The sequence below is a fragment of the Sander lucioperca genome, chromosome 11 (assembly GCF_008315115.2).
Source record: "Sander lucioperca isolate FBNREF2018 chromosome 11, SLUC_FBN_1.2, whole genome shotgun sequence".
NCBI classification, from domain to species: Eukaryota; Metazoa; Chordata; class Actinopteri; order Perciformes; family Percidae; genus Sander; species Sander lucioperca.
The window spans coordinates 33805189-33817077 of record NC_050183.1 but is presented as its reverse complement, the minus strand read 5'-3'; the positions used below and the strand labels follow the sequence as shown (position 1 = coordinate 33817077).

The 11889-nt window shown below is 38.8% G+C and overlaps 1 long non-coding RNA gene across 1 annotated transcript; it reads right to left on the bottom strand.

Moving 5' to 3' along the window:
* Positions 1-11003: 11003 nt before the first annotated feature.
* Positions 11004-11404, bottom strand: LOC118496335. The gene is made up of 2 exons (XR_004898896.1): positions 11268-11404; positions 11004-11169 (listed from the first exon to the last, which is right to left on the bottom strand). It is a non-coding gene; the product is annotated as an uncharacterized LOC118496335 (long non-coding RNA).
* Positions 11405-11889: the final 485 nt, after the last annotated feature.

Sequence of the window (11889 nt, the reverse complement as noted above, 5' to 3'; positions counted from 1 at the left end):
CACACTGTAACTACAAGCTGAATAATTTCATAGCGCTTCCTGAGGCAAATAAGAGTGAGACTACCACATGAGCTGCACTGGATTATTATCACTGCATAATGTATTTTCACCTTCATCGGTGAAGTGAACGTGTCATGCAATTATTCTGAATTGTTACCAAAAACAGACTAACAAAACACTAGCTGTGACAGAGATGATACAGGCTGGTTACATAGAAAAAAACGTTTTCCTAAATGTATGTGAATCAGTATTTTACACATATTTATTATTGTTATGGTTTTAACTTTTGTTTTGATATACTGTAACTGCCTTCAAGTCTAGACAATTCTGGGCTACTTTACTACATTTCAGAGGAAAATATTGCAGTTTTTATCCCACAACATTTATTCAGGTGCCACAGTTATTTTAAGGATTAAAATTTTCATGCAAAATATATCATCATCTGTAAAACATGATGTATTTTTTGGGGGGGAAATTTGTAGCGCTACATTAATTAGTTAGAATTAGCTCCAGCTTGGCCAGCTACAAAATAAAAATGTTACTTACATGTTCATGCATGGATAATAATAATATTAATAATAAATAATAATAACAACAAAAATAATGATGATAATCATCATCATCATCATAATAAAAGTGACCATTCTGCATGAAGAGAATACATGTACTTACCTTGAGTATATTTTCTGATAATACTTCTTTTATTTACAGTAAGTACAATTTTACCGTAAACACTGGAATTTTCCTTGTGCTGTATTTCTAAATTGTGATATTTACTTATGTAAAACATCTGTGTACTTCTTTCACCACTTCCTGTAATCTATTTTATTTTTATTAAGGTGATATTTTTAAAAAAAACAAATTGCTTTATACAGAAATGAATAGCATTAAAAATAATAATTGGACAACATAAAATAATTAATGAAATGAGGAAATCTTTTAACATCTGTCATCAAATTCACATTTTTACTGTAAGTGTGTATTTTATTTTTCCTTCTTCTTTGTTCAGCCTCTGAAGCATCTATGTCTCAGCCTGGCCACGGGGTGTCTATCAGAGTTAAGTTGTGGAGGGAGCCTCTATGTATGTGTGTGTGTGTGTGTGTGTGTGTGTGTGTGTGTGTGAGTGTGTGTGTGTGTGTGTGTGTGTGTGTGCGCACACGTGTGTGTGTATGCGCTCATGTGCGTGTGTGAGTGAAGGGTTCGGGCGGCAGCTGGCCGAGGCTTTTTTCAGTGCACCCGCCTTGGGGAGCCCCCACTCCAGCTGTGATTGATGCGCTCCTGTTGCTGACCGTGCAGAGGCCAGAGCACAGAGACCTGCAGAGGCTGATGTTTATTTGTGGTCAGAAACCGCCTCGGTCAGGGGGACCTGGTCGTCAAACATCTTAATCCTCATGAACACAGCTCTCAGTCGGATTTTCTCCTCAGAAAGGACACATCAAGTTCTCTTTTGGCTGTTGACTGAAGCACATGGAGCTAAATCTCTGCTGATGGTAGTGTTAGTTGTTGTGTTTCACCATTATGTAAAATGTGAAATATCTATAAGAAAGCCTTTAAACATTCACACTATATTCTTGTTTTTATAATTTTGGAAAAGGAAATATTCTCTTCACAAAAAACAAAATCTGTTTTGAGAAACCTTGTGTGTTTTGCTCTCATGCAGCCAAATATGGTAGACAGTAGACAGTGGAGTCTAAACACTCAGGACTTATGTTTCTGTGGGAGAATGTCAAATGCACTCATGTCTCTTTGATCACAGTGGGCACATTCTCGGCACTGAATGAAGAATGCTTTTTGTATGTGACATTCTGGAGCACTTAAAGGAAATGATCGGTCAAAGTGCAATCAACAGGCGAAGCCAGAGCTTCATACCTAACTCCCAGTGGGTCTATAGAGGTAAACCTACGAGGTCTGAACTCACTGGGGGGAGACGAGCTTGGCCGGTTTGTTTTTGTTTGAGTCGAGTTGTGCTCAGGTGGAGGAGAGAGCCTTTACAATTATTATTGTGTTTGCAAAAGGTACTTAAGAATTGTAATTAATCACTTGATTGCATGTGGCTTATAATGCAAAATTATTTAATTGTTATTTCAGATAATAAGAAATCAGGCTGTATAGTCACAGCACAGCTGGTTGGTTTTTATGCTTGTCAAACAAAACAAAACAAACAATTGTAAATCTCACATAGTGAAAAGAATCACGCTCCATTTAACCATTAAGACATCTTATTTTCTTATTTCTTTTACAGATATAAGACAAGAAGTGGATGAAGGGCTACTTTGTCCCTCTAAGTGTCAGTGATGGTAAACAACTAAGTACATTTACTCAATATTGCACCTAACTACTATGAGATACTTGTACTTTATTTGAGTATTTTTATCTCAACTGGTGTACAGTTGAATCTATAACAGTGCATCACATTTTGTAAACTCATCATATGCTTATTGTTATATGTAAAGAAAGTAGTTAATAAAGCTGTCAAATAAATGTAGTGGAGTAAAAGGTAATACATCTACTGTAAGTGGAGTAGAAGTATAAAGCATAGGAAATTGGAAATACTTAAGCAAAGTACAAGTACTTCAAATATGTACTGTGCAGTGCAGTTCATTCGATTCGATTTCATTTATTTTATACAAAATCTATCACCAGTTGTTAGGGATTAAACTAACCAGCAGTACATACAGTAGTTTAAACCATTCAGACCAGCTTCATTTAAATGCTCCTTATACTTTAAGGCACTAGTAATGATTTAATAATAATTTCTGCATAATACTTGGATAAGTACTTGGATTAAAGGACTTTCACTTGTATCTCACACAGATCTGAACACATATTCCACCACTGCTGTGTAGTATGCAGAGCGTCTCTGTCTCCTGGTCTGCATGGGTGTTTGTTTTTATAGAGAACTGCCTTACCTCTCTCATTCCACATTACACCACAGGTTAATGGTTGACTTTAAAATTAATGACCCCTAAAGATATACAAGCTGCTGAGGTTAAAGGCATGATGTATAATTTCATGTCATCATTACTGATGGCCACAATTTCCAATCTAATCTCAATGCCAAAGAGTAATGCAGGGTTTGTGTTATAGTGCAACACAGGGACTACAATTATTGTGCATAGTTTGTGGTTAAAAGTGAAGATGGATATGCATCAGCTCTAAAATTCTTTAGAAATAAGGGTCTGGCATGATGACAAAAAAAAACGCAAAGTGATTCCAGCAGTGTTTTATTGATTAAGATCACACTGGGCCTCTGGGCTGCGTGGTGACAGCAGATGCTATACATCCTTCCAGGTTAAAATTAAGCCTCCTCCACTTGGCATGCCAGAGTGTGACAGTGATGCTCTCGCTACAGTGTCCAAAACATTCAGTGGATTACCACAAATAATAAAACCAACACCCAGCACTTTACACTGGATGTGCCTATCTCATGCAAGGAGAGAGATTGATCTCCCATAATGCTTTGTCTTGATGAGACAATGAAAAATGGCCCTAGCTGGTGACATGTCAATATCAGGGCTGGAGATGCACCGGCGGTCCTAGGTTCTTATTTAATCCGGTTTTCTTTAAGATGATAGCTCTTGTTACATTTTCACTGCCTGTCTGTCAGCTTGACATCGCAATATTCCCCCTCTCCTCACTTTCCTGCTCGGTTTCATTTATTTTAAAACGCCATTTCACACACGGCTGAATTTAACAAGGCATTATACAGCACTGAGGGAAGGTCTGGGAGATAGAATTGTGACAGATACAACATTTTTTATGGTGAAAATACAGAATATTGTAAACAGCGGAGTGTATAAATGTGGCAGAGTTCAGAGAGGAAAGCTGCTCATGTATGTATAGATGTCATTCAGTCTCCTCTTCCCTGTGGAAATGATGTCCACTGTCAATACTCCATTCATTTAGGGTTTATAAACAATAGCTGCAGGGATTGTTCAGGCTTTATGTATTAAAAAGCAAACATTATAATTCAGAGATTATTGATTACTGAGTATTGATTATGTGTCATTTAGTTACAATGTGTTATTGGAAAAATATAAACTAATTTATGTAATATAGGGAAATATAGGCAATTTAACCAGCAAATATGCTGTGACATGTATATTGTTTTCCTGCCAAAATGCAGCCCATCTACCCTGACCCTGAAGATATTGAGAATTGGTGTGCATACATGTAATGGGCTACTTACACATTTCAGGGTATTTTATACTACCTTATACTACTAATTTTATTATATATTATACTACTTATTTATAATAGTTTACCCTGCAGAGACACAGAGGCAAACAAATATATATATTGTGTCATGATTAAGCAGGTCATGACAGAATCCCCATGAAATTCCTAGGAAAAATCTTTACCCAGTATTAATGTTCAGTATTTTTCCCTGTCTGGTCTGGATGTAACCACTATGGCATTTTACTGTGAGAGTGCAGTGACAGTACGGGTGTAGTTGCTCGCTGCACCCTCCACGATGCAGCTCTGGGTGAAACATGCCGGGGCTGACATATCAGTGATGTTTATTAAGAGACGAGTCTATCAGGTCTCATAAGCCAGTTCTCGCAGGCGGCAGATCTTTTGTTTCTTCCGGAGGGTGTCATCAATCTTGTGTGGCTGCGCTCTCCTGAGCCCTTGATGGGAGATCACGAATTCCTCCCTCCCATTGCAATGGGTTCAGTGGTGGAGGCAGGTAGATAGCACACACACACACACACACACACACACACACACACACACACACACACACACACACACACACACACACACACACACACACACACACACACCACACACACGCTTTGCAGAGCACCTCCATTCTGGGATGGAAAACACAGAGGGAGGCTCCATTGTAGACATGACACTGTAATTCTCTGTGCTACAAAGAGGGATGGCCTTGCTGATAACAAACACTAAAAAAATAAATACAGTATTTACATTTTTTGTTTTGACACACCATGACAACTTTCAATATCTGCTTTTATTACAAATTCAAAGTTTTTTTTTTTTACCAGAAATCTTATACTAAATATGACTTTAATTTCTTTGGCTGCTGTCTATATACAGGATTTTCCTTCAGGTCCTTGAATTCTTTTTTATGGCTGCCAGTTTGGCCAACAATGTTTAACTGATATCGATCCCTCTAGATCTCAAAATCGGATCTGAGTTGCGTAGGCACCTGGACCCTAGTAAACTTGCTTGCAAGTCTAGTTATTATATTAGATATGTAGTGATTTTTGACGTCATCCTAAATAAGTACATTATAAACTAGAAGGGCATTCGGAGAGCGCAGACCTCCACTATGCCCTATCTCGCAATGTTACCGAAAGTGAAAAATAATTTGTTGCATGAACCGCTCTTATGCTATGAAACTTAAAAACACAAAATATAGGATGATAAAAAATAAAACGTGTGCATTATGAGGTGTCACAATTAGTTCCACCTTGGCTAGATAAGATAATATATAATGTAATATAATATGCCAATGTAAATGCCAATTGCTTCAGTGATTGTTTCATCCCGTTCTGATTTTGCGTCTAAAGTTTGCTGGAAAGCAGGGGGGATAAAGAGTTGGGCTCCAGTGTGTTTTTTTTCTCGACCAGGTCGACAGGTGATGCCGTCAAATGTGCGTTAGCATGTTGGCTGAGTTTCAAACATACCCTACATAAGGTGGAGCACCACCGACACCGTCATTGTCAATACACAACCCTCTCTCCGTTACTAGCTAATCAGGAACCTGCAGACGGGTCTTCCAGCTCCGCTGTTTCATTAGCGCTAGACTGATTCGCACACTGATCCGCTTGTTGTGCTAACCTCAGCCCCATTGCCCTTTGTTTCAATTGCCAACTGGTCCGCATCTGTGGCCAGACCTTCAGACACTTGCCCATTCTATCCGACTAGCTAACATAAGCTTGTTAGTAGCACGGTGCGAGACGTTTTGTTTTGTTTCCTGACAGCATGATAATGATACAAACATGATCATTCCCTTCAATATCGTGAATCATATGGCAATCGCAATATCAGTCAAAATTAGATATTTTCCTCATATCGTGCAGCCCTACTACATACGTTGTCCTACGGGTTGCTAGTGCTATAGAAAAATTAGCAATGCCACAAAACATGTTGTTTTGCTAATTGGCAATTTGCTATTAGTCATGAAAACTTCGTTTGAAGTACCAATGCACAAATACTAACCAAAACATGCTTCCGCAGATTAGATGTGGAGTTATTGAATGCTGCCAGTTCGGTCACCTTTGACAGGCACATCTGGCATTGCATGATGATACTATTGGCCCTCTTTAATTTAAATGAAAAACTTTCAAATGCTGTGTTGGGAAGGATACTTTCAAAACGTATTCCGTTACAGAATACAGAATACATGCCCAAAAATGTTATTTGTAACATATTCCGTTACGTCACTCAATCTGAGTAAGGTATTCTGAATACTTGGATTACTTCCACATTGAATTCCATTTTATAAGTGTAGGAATGCGGCCATCACATACAGCTTACTAAACAGGCCTATTCTGTTGTGTTCTTCTGTTCCAACTGGCTGAATGTGTACCTGAACAAGCAGATAGATTTTTGTATTTGTAGTCCCGAACTGCATACTACAAAAATCTAACCGCAGTCTTGCTACCACAAGCTAATTTTAGCTAACGTTAGCTAGCATGTCAAACGGGGCTAGTCAGTCTTTCAATGGCTCTGGGGCTAGTAAATCAGCATGTAGGAGAATGTAAAGGTGCACGTCAACTATAAAATAGCAAGGTGACCAGTAAAACTACAGCAGACGACTACCCTTGGCTAATAAAAAAAAAAAAAACTTACTTTAAGATGCTTCTTCACGTTGGAGATGGAGTAATTTGGATGCTGAAAGGAGGTTGGTTGCTGGCAAGCAGAGGTTGCACTGCACAGTTATATTTTGTTCTCCCTGTTCTTTCTTTAATGTGAAATGCTGTTTGAATTTCCAAGATAGAAACGCATTCCTGCCCTGGCTCTGTTGTGCCGGTTCCGGCTCCATCTCTACATCTATCAGTGATCACGCAAATAGCTCATTTTTTCGTTTTCACATTAGGGCTTCTAGGAAATGCATGGAGTTGCCTTAATTTATTCAGAGAGTGAATAAACTAAAAGTATCGTCATGTAATCCATTGATTTCAACAATGTAACTGTATTCTAAATACCAACTATTTACATTGTAACTGTAACGGAATACAGTTACTCATAATTTGTATTCTGAATACTCTGAACATGTATTCCGTTACTCCCCAACACTGTTCAAATGTGAATGATAACTGCATCACCGTGGTGATGACATCATTACCGCATATTTTTTATTTATTTTTGTACTTTTTGCTCGTTGAAGTTACAGGAGAACAGATATCGTGTGATATGAAATATAATGAAAGCAATAATCATTGTGTAGTTATCCTCATCAACTGACTTCTATCCTACATTCAAGAATTTATGGAGGGGAAAAAAAACTTAAGTCGCTCATCACTTCAGCTTTGCACATGAGGATGGACAGTCCATTGAGCTGAGGTGGACGTGGACACATTAACGTTAACACTGCAGTGTTTACTATTGCACATTAGCCTAGCAGCTAGCAGAGTTTCCTTCTGCTTATAGCTTAATCCCGACAAAACCGCACGGTTGAATGTCAGCCTGCATGCACGTTTTGTAGCCTAAACAGAACAGTGTATATTGGTTATATTAGAGAGAGCAACAAGTTAGCGGACTGCCAACTTGCCCTCTCTGCTCTCTGTCTGCTCAGCTGCGAAGCCTCTGCCCTCGGCATTGTCGGCAAACTTTTTGTTTTCTTTTTACTTTATTGATAATAGAGCTTTCTTTCACTGCAGTGGTTCTGGGCGCGATTTCTTTTCGTTTTTCGTTAGTCAAAGTTTTTTTTTTTTTTTACTCAGTAACGTATTGGATTTGTAATGTAGCGAAATACAATACTTAACTCAAAACGTAATGAAGTACATTTTAAACTACCGATTTTAAAAACTACTTGAAAAATACAAAAACACAACAAAACTACTCAATACAGTAACGTGAGTAAATGTATTTTGTTGATTTCCACCTCTGGACATAAATAGTAACTGTACTGTCGTATAACATCAGGTCACAACAAGTCACACGGAGTAAATTTTAAAGTCACACACACACACACACACACACACACACACACACACACACACAAAGCCTTTATTCATGACGTTACGGTATTTATTTCATCCTACGAAAGGAGAAGAAATAATTTACGACCTTTGTAAGCCAAATTTAATACTTTGTGAACAAAATTTAGGAATCTTATGGCCTTATTTTTAGAATTTAGAATTTAAGACTTTTTTTAAGACTTTAAAGACCCAGGAGGAACCCTGATCTATTGAAATATTTTCATGGTGTGGCCTTGGGTGTTTGGTGTTTTAAGCCACCAACGTCACCATCCAGGCAGCGCTGCCTGGACGGCACTAGGATTAGGCAATAGTTATGGTTATGGTTATGGTTAGGGTTAGGTGCCTTGAAGTCGATGGTTGCAGTGCTGCCTTGAAGTCGACGTTGGGGGCTTAAAACACCATCGAGCGTGGCCTTGCAGCGAGTGTCTCTTGCCTGTAATATGAAATTGATGTACTTGGCATGTACAGACTTGGATAAAAAGGGCCCTCTGCACCAGCTAAAACCAAGTGAAAGTAGATAACGGCATTGACTCTAAGCCTTCTGCAGTGTCATAACTTGTATGTAAATCTCTGTGGCTGAGATCGTAGACCTTCATTAAGTGCGCTTTAGCAGATTTATGAAGTGATCTGTGCAGAAGTCGTTTGTAGACGCTGTTCGCTTTAGACCTGGACATGATGAATATACTCCACTTGGCTCTGGCTGGACTGCTGAATCTGAAATTGGTGCTGTCCAGAGAACGCAGCGCTGCTTGTTTCCAGAGCTGGATAGAGCACTCCTGTTTATTCTCTGACATTACTGTGTTGACCTTTAACAAAATATGCCACCACTCTTGCAAAGGGCATTCATTCCTTTAAGTATTTCTTGCCATTATTACTACAACATGGTTTCCTTTGACAAAAATACAGTATTGACTGTGTTACACTAAGCAGCTCTCAGTGATTCCATTCTTATTACAAATGGTATTCAAACCACATAAAAAGGTTAGCGCATTTGTCCCTGATTCATCATCTCTCTCCCAAAACTAATGAATTGAAGGGATAATCTCATACTAATGTGTTGGTTTTTACAGGATGATAATCCAAGCAATAAACTACAAAGAGGTCTACGGGGAAATACGCCCAAATGAAATAAACACTAGCTCACTTTTGATTTTAATCTGTTCAACCTCAGAACAGAATACATGCTGGTGCCTTACCAGAAAGAAGGCGAGGAAGTTTGAATCAATATTTCCTATTAGAGACGTTGATGCTTAAACCAACAATGACCTGCGCTGAATGAGGTCCAAAGCATTGTGTGTTCAGGTGTATGGAGTAATTGCATTCTCTATAGAAAAGGCTCCTCTGATTAAACTGAAGAATAAAAGGAAAATGCAATCAAAGAGACGGTTGCTTGGTACAAAGAGTTCCTTCAAAGTTTGTCATCAAAGTTATTTTGATTAATGTGGGACTTAGTTATAGGAGAGGAACATACTGGAACATATTTTGTGAATAAGTTTGTGACTTTTCCTGTATTCAACTATTCTTCTTTTTTCGCAAGTGTTTTCCTAAACATGTGTGCTTGTGCTATGTTCTTATTTATGTGTGTTTATAGCTGCCAGGTGGTGTATTGTGTTAATAGACGGATAAAAATCAGCAAGGAAATGGCCCTCCCAGCGCTGACCCTTCCACCACCTCGACTCTATCTGTCAAGTTGTCCTCCCTCTGACTTTTCACCCTGTGATCCCCATCTCCTGCTTTGGAGTAAGAGAAAACAGACCAGCACTCCCCGAGCACATTGTAAGCCAGTTTAAGAATGCTGCAGAAATGCCTTGAAACACAGGCCTAACATGGTCAGTCAAACACAGAGATTTGGATTTGTTTTAAAGAAACAACATTCTCCCCACTTTTTGTGAAATAAGAAAACAGTTTTGGACTTACAGTATTGGTGGAAACTGAAATGTGATCATCTGGGTGGACATTTCTCACGGCAGTGATTTACTGACATTTGAGAACTGGAGTTGTTACGGGATGTGCAGTCTAGCGTAGTGTGCCACTGGTGGGAAACATCATAGCCCTGTACAGCCAGAAGTTATTACGACTTTTTCAAACAAGCCCATGTAGCGCTGGTTATCGTTGACGATATAGGCTGACTGTCCCTTTAAAACATTCAACAATTGGAAGGACCCACTGCATGGTTTATATTCCATGCAGAAAATGGAAGCTAGCAAGCTGGTCTAACTACTTTCGGTCACACTTTATATTACAGTACATTAATATGATGTAATAAGTATACGTTGTATCAAATTAGACCAAACTAGAAATATTGTGGCCTTAACTAGACAGTAAATGAACAGTTATACCCTAATTAGACACCATACACCTAATTTATGCTGTAATTAGTTCATTATTAGGACGTAATAAGCTTTACTTTGTATCTTATTAATGAACTACAAAACTAGAAATAACATTATCTTTATTAGACAGAAAACAAACACAGTTACCATGATTACAGCAACATTAGACACTATACAACTAAATTATGCTGTAATTAGAAACTGTATATATTGCCATATGAAACCCAAAATATACTAAATTTAGTTATTGTTATACCAAATTACACTCTAATTAGAAACCAAATATTGTGCATGGCCTTTTATTTGTTGCTTATTAGAAGAAAACTACCATTAGTAATGTCAAACCACGTAGAGTCACCTCTGGTCACTTCTTCACACAGTCCTTTATAGCCTGGATGCTATCCAGAGTCCTGTGGTGTTTGTAGTGTTACGATTAGCTCCCGATTTGGACGATTTGGACCCCAGTAGCAGATTCAGACACAGGCACAATGCATTGTAGTTATAAGTTTTATTTCATCTCAGTACTTGCAAGTAAGAGAGAGTTAATCAAGGTGGTGAGGAGACAATCCCGGTGAAAGCAGGTGGGGTCTGGTGGTGAGGAGTTTGTGGCAGGCAGTGGCAGAGGATCAGCAGGAAGGCAGGCTCAGTTCTGGCAGGTGCTGGAGACGGAGGAGACACAGGGAGGTTATTTCTAGCAGTGTACAACAACAGGTCAAAGTAAAATTCTTCACTGGAGTTTTTAGGCCTGAAGAGTTACCACATGGAGAGCGGAAAACAATCTGGCAATGAGTGGAGAGCCAGGATTCTTGTACTGAGCTTGATTGTAAATGGAAGTCAGGTGTGCCTGGTAATGCCTGTAGAGCCACGCCCCTGCTGATGAGCACACACACACCACACCACACACAGGGGAGGAGACACAGGGAAAGACAGACAGGGAAACAAACAGAAAACACAGGGGAATCCAGAGGTCACAGACCGGGCTGTGACATGTAGGTGGTGAAAAGCCCTATTAATAAGCTAACATATATACAAAATGCATTCCTCATCGATGCTCTACTCCCATACCACTTAAGACATCAGAACATTTAATGCATGTCACTATCCGACCACAATAACATGAAAACTGCCAGGACATTGTATCTTTATTTCCTAGTTTGCTAGTTACATCCTTATTAATGGGAAATAAGCGACATATTAGACCAGAACAGTACCGTTATCTTAAGTGAGATCCATAGTTATTTTACACTGTTTGATATTATTTGACTTTCTTAGAAGGTAATTTGTAACAAATTACAACAAAACTGTACCGTAATCTAAAGTGGGATCCATCCTTATTCCTCTGTCAGATCTTGCTTCTTTCCTAAAAAAGGTAATTAGTG